The sequence below is a fragment of the Amblyomma mixtum genome, chromosome 10 (genome assembly GCF_055824585.1).
Source record: "Amblyomma mixtum isolate Tamu chromosome 10, ASM5582458v1, whole genome shotgun sequence".
NCBI classification, from domain to species: Eukaryota; Metazoa; Arthropoda; class Arachnida; order Ixodida; family Ixodidae; genus Amblyomma; species Amblyomma mixtum.
The window spans coordinates 134,437,855-134,445,647 of NC_143021.1; the positions used below are offsets into that span (position 1 = coordinate 134,437,855).

Consider the following 7,793-nt stretch of genomic DNA (forward strand, 5'->3'; position numbering starts at 1 on the left):
GCCCTACGAGAAGTTTGTGGTATTCAGATTCATCTCGGGCAGTCAATGTTTCCTAAATTCGCCCACATATGAGTATATCTGGTACCAATAATCACCGATTTTGCATATAGTTTGTGATCCTGCTGGTTTTTCTCCAAGTAGTGTCTCATACGAGAGAAGTCAACAGCCACAGAAACCAAGGAACACAAGGGAGATTTTTTTTAATTTATTTATTTTGTGGTGTTGATCAATGGAGAATATTACTGAATATGTTACCGCTTAAAAATAATTGATCAGAAAATCAGAAGAAAAAAACAACCACATGCCGCCGGTGGGAACCGAAAAGCGAGAAACAGCAGCTGCGCGCCGCTTCTGCCTCGGCCGGGCGTAACAGAACATGTTCCAGTTTTTCGGGCAAGCGACCCGCTTCGCTCGCCGGATTTATGGAGAAGTGTGAACCCACCCTTAGAGCCAGAGGGAATTTTGGATTCACTGGAAAGATAACACACGAAAGAGAGAAAGGAGTAATAATTCAGGCATTGCGTCAAATGCATAGTTCGCTTGGTACAAACGGACACCAAAAGCCAGAAGGCCAACAAAAGAAGGATCTGAAGCAATTGTGGGCGCGCCTTGCGGCAAAACATGCCTGTGTGAGTATGTTGGTAGCGATGGGCGCAGCTTTTATACATTCTTTTTACGGGGATCACCGCTTGCAGCCCTTCCCATGCTCTCAGCCAATTAGTGGAAAGAGACGGGGGCGCCCTCTCTAACGATGGACTACTTGAATGACAGAAACACTGAGAAAGCCAAATTCCTCCTGCCCTATCCACGAAAACCCGCCCGCACTTTTTCCCAAGTATACTTCCTGTTGTTTTCAGTAGCAGTGAGCCTTCCTCAGAAAAACATAGGGCTCAAAATAGAGGATATCCAAGGCGGGAAGGGCTACCTAGATGAGGGGCGAGTCTAGCTGATAAGATTTCTGTCTAACAATTGTCGCAAAGGGAGATTTAATGCACGCAGAGTTCACAGGAAATGAAGCTGCTCCTAACTTTTCCGTCTTCCTTTAGCCATTCATTGAGTAAGAGCGGAAACGCGAATGCCTTTCCTTTCCCTTTCTTTATTCCTCCCTTTTTCATTGTTATGTCACGGGGAGCAGGCTTAACTATGTCGACATCCATGGCTATGGGACGTCCGTTTCCGAGACGGGCAAACTATGTCGACGTTCATGGATATCATGACGTCCGAAAGACCTTCGCGGAACTCGAACCGACGACCTTCATGGGACTCGAACCCACGATATTGCGGGATTCGACGCCATGACCTTCAATGACTCGAACTCAAGACCTTTTTGATATCCCTATAGTTGAGATTCCCTCTCTCTTGATCTCGTAGAGGGAAATTGGGTTGATGATGATTGTTGTAGGATTCTTGACGTCATACAGATTCGAATTGCTCAATCACATTGCAAGGGGACACTTCTGGAGAGGTTAAATTTTTATAACAATTAAAAGCACAAATGAAGATACAAGCAAGGAGAAAACATATTTACACTTGACTGACTCGATGTGACGAAACCAGCCCTCGGTCCTGCCGAAACAGCTGGTTTTAAAACCTATGTCCCCGCCCTCGGTGGGGAGAATAACCAAACAGGTCACTGCACAAACATCCACCCAATAAAGTATTGGGGAAAGGAAAACACCACCAATGAACAATTCGGAAAGGATAATACAACCAATGAATGATTGGGGAAAGAAGGTAACCCATCGTGACAAACACTGTACACATATGTACACTTTCTGCCATTACGATTTTGGAAACTTATGCTTTCTTGCTGCGAGCTTCGCGAACACTCACTTTCCCAACGTCGGGTTAACCCAAGTTCAAGGAAAGTCACTTCAACCCATCTGTTCCGCACCATCGCTCCCCCTGCCTGCAGCTGTCAACGCACGCCGCTGCAGACATGAAAGCCACGCCCTGTGACGCGAATCCGCCTCGCCGTAAACACGTGCACACAGGATGCGACCTAGTGACTCCGTCCATGAGGGGAGTTTGACCTTTCCCGCTGGGTTGAGCTCTCCCCCTTCTGTGCGGTTGTGCGGAGGGCCCAAGAGAAACAACGTAATGGGCATTCCACTAACGCGAACCGGATGCGGCAAACAAAATACAGCACCGCGAACTTCACTCCTATCATCATCATCACTATACCCACTATCAGTATCTCTGTCATCGTCGCTATCACCAAATATCCCTATCATTGTCACTGCTACTATCTATCTCTAGCACTTATCCCTATCGGTAGCTATAATTATCACTATCAGTAGCCATCATTGTCACTACCATCATTATCTCTACCCTCTGCCAGTGTCGGCAGCTATCACTATAATCCTTACAACTACCACTATCTATCTTTAGCACTGTTACTAATAATAGATATCAGAATAACTATGTATCACTATTTTTTACTATTTACTATCATTACATATATATGTAGCATATCAACTGCTGCTTGATCAACTTTTACATGGTATTTTATCACCATACAACTTATGATTGACAGTTCTTGCGGACAGCCTCTGTCCACAACTTCCGTCCACGTCACTCATGAGCCAAGAAAGGCTTTCGCCTTAGGATTTCCCTCTCGATCTTGTAGGGAGAAATTGCGTTGACGATTACTTAAGGATGCTTGACGCTCTGCAGATTCGATATTGCTCAATCACGTTGCTAGAGGACACTTCTGGAGAGGTTAACTTTTTGTTAAAATTAATAAAACAAAGAAATATACAAGCTAATAGAAAACTTATTTCCATTTAGCTGACTCGTAGTTCTACGTGACGAAACCAGCCCTCGGTCCTGTCGAAACAGCTGGTATTGAACCCAATGTCCCCACTCTTGGTGCGGACGGTAACAAGTCAGGTAATTCTACTAACATCCCCCCAATAAATCTTTGGGGAAAGGAAAACATCATCAATCAACAAGTGGGAACGGTCAACACAGCCAATCAATGATATTGGGAAGAGGATAACTCATCTCGAGAAACACTGCACAAATCTGTACACTTTCCATCATGACGATTTCGGAGGATTCTACCTTCCTCCCGTGAGCTACGCGAACATTCTCGCTTTCTCACGGTGGAGGTTATATCAGCCTCCGGTTGAGCCTGGTTCGAGGACAGTCGCCTCAAGGCCCATCTGTCCAATACTGTCACTTACAAACTGTCATCAAGCCTGCAGCAATGTCCTGTTGACCGCGCATCAAGCTGCCAATGCGCGCCGCTGAAGACATGGGACAAAAGCCGCTCGACGCGGATCCGCCTCGCCGCAAGACCGTGCGCAACGGGATGCGACCTGACGTATGCGTTGCCGGATGGGATCTGACCCCTCCCGTTTTTTTCGGAATCCTCCCCTCTCCGGCGCCCCCTTATCCTGCTGGTTAGCGAGTGTGATTCACCGCCTTCTCTGCAGTTTTGCAGAGGGCAGAAGAAAAAAACGCGATGGGCATTCCATATCGCGAACCCGGACAATGCACAGCACCGCGAACTTCGCTCCCTTCCTTTTGCTTCGGCACGGCGACAGATGCTGTCGTCGCCGTATTAAGGCCGTATTCTCAAACTGGCCTCACCTTTACCTTACTTTAACTCAAAAGGCGACTTTACGTAAGGTTACTGCAAGTGAAAGGTAAGGGAAAGGTCAAGCCGAGTTTCAGAAATCCACCTTTCGGCTGCCTTACGGAAAGCGCCCTTACCCGCAGAAGTAAGAGGAATGGTAGCGAGGCTAAAGAAAAATTAATGCTTCCCTCATCAGCGCATGTACTGATAACTTGCTTCTATACTATAGAAAGCAGTTAAACATATAGTGGAGCTGTCATAATCATTCAGTAGAGAAAATTAACTAGCCTGGCTCTAATTTTCACGCACGTTTTCTCTTGGTCTTGCCACAATGATAAGCAGCCGTCACTACAAGCAGCTTTGTTGCGTCGACGTCCTTTTTGTTAACTTTTGTGTGATTCGTAATGTGTTGCGTGACTGTGCGCTTTTTGTTGTTTTGTGCGGAACGTCAAAGATGTATCTGTACTGAGGATGTTGGTCAATACCGAGTTGCTGGTAGAAGTGACAACTGCGATACAAGGAGATTTCATCCCATAGCCGCTTTGCTTCTGCTGCCTATTCTGGCCGCCTGGCTTCTGCTAGATACGCTGCTGAAGGCGTCGCAGAAATCGAGCGTACCTTTATTTTATTACTGGACGGGTTCACAGTAAAGGGGTGACGTGAGTAGTATTTTATAATAAGGGAGTAATTACTCATTTGCATCCACCCGAGCGCAGCCATACGGCTACAAAACTTTCCTTTGTAGCCGTATGGCTGCGCTCGGGTGGATGGAAATGAGTAATTACTCCCTTATTATAAATCTACTTCACCTTGGGGGATTCCCCTAAACATTTGACCAAACGAGTAGTATTTTTATTACAGCGCTGCCCAGTTCCGAAGTGCCCTCAGCTGCGGCATCGATACGAAACCAGTTAGGCTTAGCGACGACAAGGGCAGCCAGCGAGCAGCGCAGCTCGTCGGTCAGCGCGCCCGCGGACGGGGTCGCTGCCGAAAGCTAGGCTCTTGCTCAGGCATGTAATAAGGGAGGAATTACTCATTAAGTCCACCCGAGCGCAGCCATACGGCCACAAAGGAAAGCTATACAGCTTTCACAGAAACTTCGCAGTTAAAGAAAAATTCGTCCTGGTCCGGGGATCGAACCCGGGACCACCGCTTCACCGGAGCAGTCGCTCTACCAATTGAGCTAACCAGGACGGTAAGCTTATGGTAGGGCGAGGGCGAATTGAACAATAACTCGAAGTGGGAACAGTGTTGACCAAATGTTTTAGGGGAAATATAGCAGGCACCCTTTCTGATAGCATAGCTGTTTTTTCTTTTCTGGTGCAAACGTGAAGTACACCAAGCCAGCAGTCCGGCCGGCCAGCCTGAATCCCGTGCGCCGGCGTCATAAAAATGAGCTGAAGAATGTTGTTGACGTAAACAGGAAACCCTGCGATAGGGAAATGTAAAAATATATCATTTTTCTTTGTCACTGGGAAATACCCAGTTGCTGGTAAAAGTGACAACTGTAACTACGAGCAAATTTGTTTCCGAGAACCCCCTTGCAGCTGCCGCTGGCCCAACGTTGGGGCCCGGCTCGCCTGGCGTCCACCAAAGGCGTCGCGCACATTGGCCACATTTTTATTTTATTGTTAGATGGTGCTTTTAACAGTAAAGCGATATCAAGAGTGGTCTTTTATTACAGCGCAGGCGACTTCCGAAGCGCCGTCCGCTGCGGCATTGATGCGAAACAGGCTATAGGCCTAGCGACGACCAGTGCCGCCAGGCGCAATTTGTCGCCCGGCGCGCCTGCGGGCGGTGCCGCAGCCGAAAGCTCGCTGCTTGCGCAGGCATGCTTTGTCGCTGCTCGAGTATAGCAGGTAGCCTTTCTGATAGCATGGCCCTTTTGTCTCTTCTGGTGAAAATTTCAAGTACATACATCTAGCCAAGCATCGCTCAGACACTGCTGCACGGTGGCAAAGCCTGACATCGGCTGTGGGCGGAGCTTGAGTCGAGCGGCGCATCGATGCTTGCCGCTCGGTGTGTTCCTGCTTGCATGGGGCGGCAGTTCTCAAGCGGCGTGCGCGCCAGTTTTCACACGTGTGTCTCCTGCTTTCATTTGTGCATATCTTCGGCTTACGGAAACTTGACCAGTGCCGGAAACAATGTTGCTGCAATGACGGCAGATACAGTCGATAGCAGCCGAGAAACCGTGGGCTGGGATACAATGACAAAGTAGCTGGTGGCAACTTGGAAGATCCTCGCACCGAAAAAGCGAAGGGCGGCAAGCAGTCGCATCAGCGGCGGCACGGGGCAACCTCGTCCGTCAGGGTAGCGGTGCAAAGGCAGCATAGAGTATAGTTCCAACACAGCAGCAGGCTTCGAAAAGCGGTATCCCGCGAGAAACTCGTCTAACAGCTCCATCGGGTACTGGCGATCACTCAGCACTCGCCGCTCCGGCTTGATTTCTTCCAATGACTCTTTGAACTTGACGAATCGGAAAAGCGGTCGTCGTCAGGAGGCCTCGTCAGGAAGAATGCCAGCAGCTTCTTCCTTTTGTCTCATCTCGTGGGCATGTACTGTGCATACAGGTTCATGTCTGAATAAAATGATTGATTGATTGATTGAATGTACTCGGTTGCCATGTCGAATTGACGAAAGGAGCTGCTAAGGTAGGTCAGGGGCTACCTTTGCTAACGCGCCCTTTTCGAGGCCGAAAGGGCGGCTAAAGGTGCAGTTTAAGGGTAATGTTCGTTTCTGAAACTCGGAAAGGAGCCGCAAAGGTAAGTACCTCGAAAAGAAAGGTGAAGGCTCGTTTGTGAATATGGGGGTTAGTGTTCTGACCGAGAAGTTTGTGTATTAAGCTTAATCGCGTGCAAATCATTCTTTCACAGTTGGTCTGCATAATACATATATTTTACATAAATACTGATTCCAATTTTACAAACAGTTTGTAACACCGCAGTTTTTTCTTCAAGTAGTGTCTCAAATCGCAAGCAAACCATGACGGGAATCTAGAATTCCTAAGATGGCTTCTTGGTATTTATTTCTTCACTATTCCCTATACAAGTGATGTCAATAGTTCAACGACTGATTCAACATTCTGGACCTCAAAGAGTCGAGGCCAGTCGCAATTCTGGTGTTCATTTTACAGCCCAGCTAAATTTTTCTGGTAAGCACCTCATGCACTGGACGAAAAGACAAAAAGATTGGCAGATGTGAATATTGAACATTCAGAAATCAATTTTTTCCCCTAGTATCGAAGGAATTATCCGTGAAAATTGCAGGATCCGTATTTGGCGCAAAGTAATCACAGCCGACGAGATAGTGCGAACTGTCACGTGTTGGAAGTTCCAACCACAAACATTCTTCGTATATCTCGCGGTCTGGTCTTCTAAATGCGCTTAATAAACAACGGAATCTATCAGAACACTACCCACCCACGTGTTTAACCAGCTCAGAATGCATTTTTCAGGCTGTGAAAACAACTTGCTCGTCAGAGAAACAAGAGGCACTTGCACTCGATGAGTCTATAGCCATGTTTCCGTCACGCATATCATGACTCAGATTAGTATGTATTCGACAAGAGCATTTCCCTTTTTGTTCGGAGTCCTCTTCTTTTTATATTAGAACAATTTCTTGTGCCATTCTCGGATATGGTGAGACCACCTCTAGGATTACTCAAAGTGCCGGGAGGAATACAGGTTTCCACCGGAAGTTCGAAATACGCAACAATATAAGGACACGCTTGAGGTTAAATTCCCATCCAGAGAAACATGGAAGGAGCAATACGTATTTTACCTCGTTTTCAGTCTTGGACACGCAATAACCTTGTCCCCTACCTACTATATCCGCCAAAGTTCCTGTATGTCCGACGCTGTTGTACAGCTGAATTGAAGAGAGAAACCAATAGTTTTTTTTTGCCCGTAATTTGGGCGCTTCTTTAAGCATCGCAGCTTGGCTGCTTAGCGGTGTCAAACGACGCTCGATGAGGGGAAGGCTGGCTCACCTTTTTTGTCGGGCGTGGCAGATGAGTATGTTGGTACTGAGAAGGAGGCCTGAGACGGGGGACTATTCGTGGCAGCGAAGTTTGTCACCACAGCAGGGACGTACTAGTTGGGATATTCCAGACAGTCGAAGTGCGAGCCCTCGGGCCACTCACAGCATCAGGCAGGAGCGCAAATCTCGGATCGAAGCTGTCGCACCTCAGCGGCCAACACATCCATTCGAC

The 7,793-nt window shown here is 47.6% G+C and overlaps 1 non-coding gene across 1 annotated transcript; it reads right to left on the bottom strand.

Annotated features, from left to right (window-relative positions):
* Positions 1-4,702: 4,702 nt before the first annotated feature.
* On the bottom strand, positions 4,703-4,776 carry TRNAT-GGU (transfer RNA threonine (anticodon GGU)). The gene has a single exon. It is a non-coding gene; the product is annotated as a tRNA-Thr (tRNA).
* Between the last annotated feature and the right edge of the window lie 3,017 nt (positions 4,777-7,793).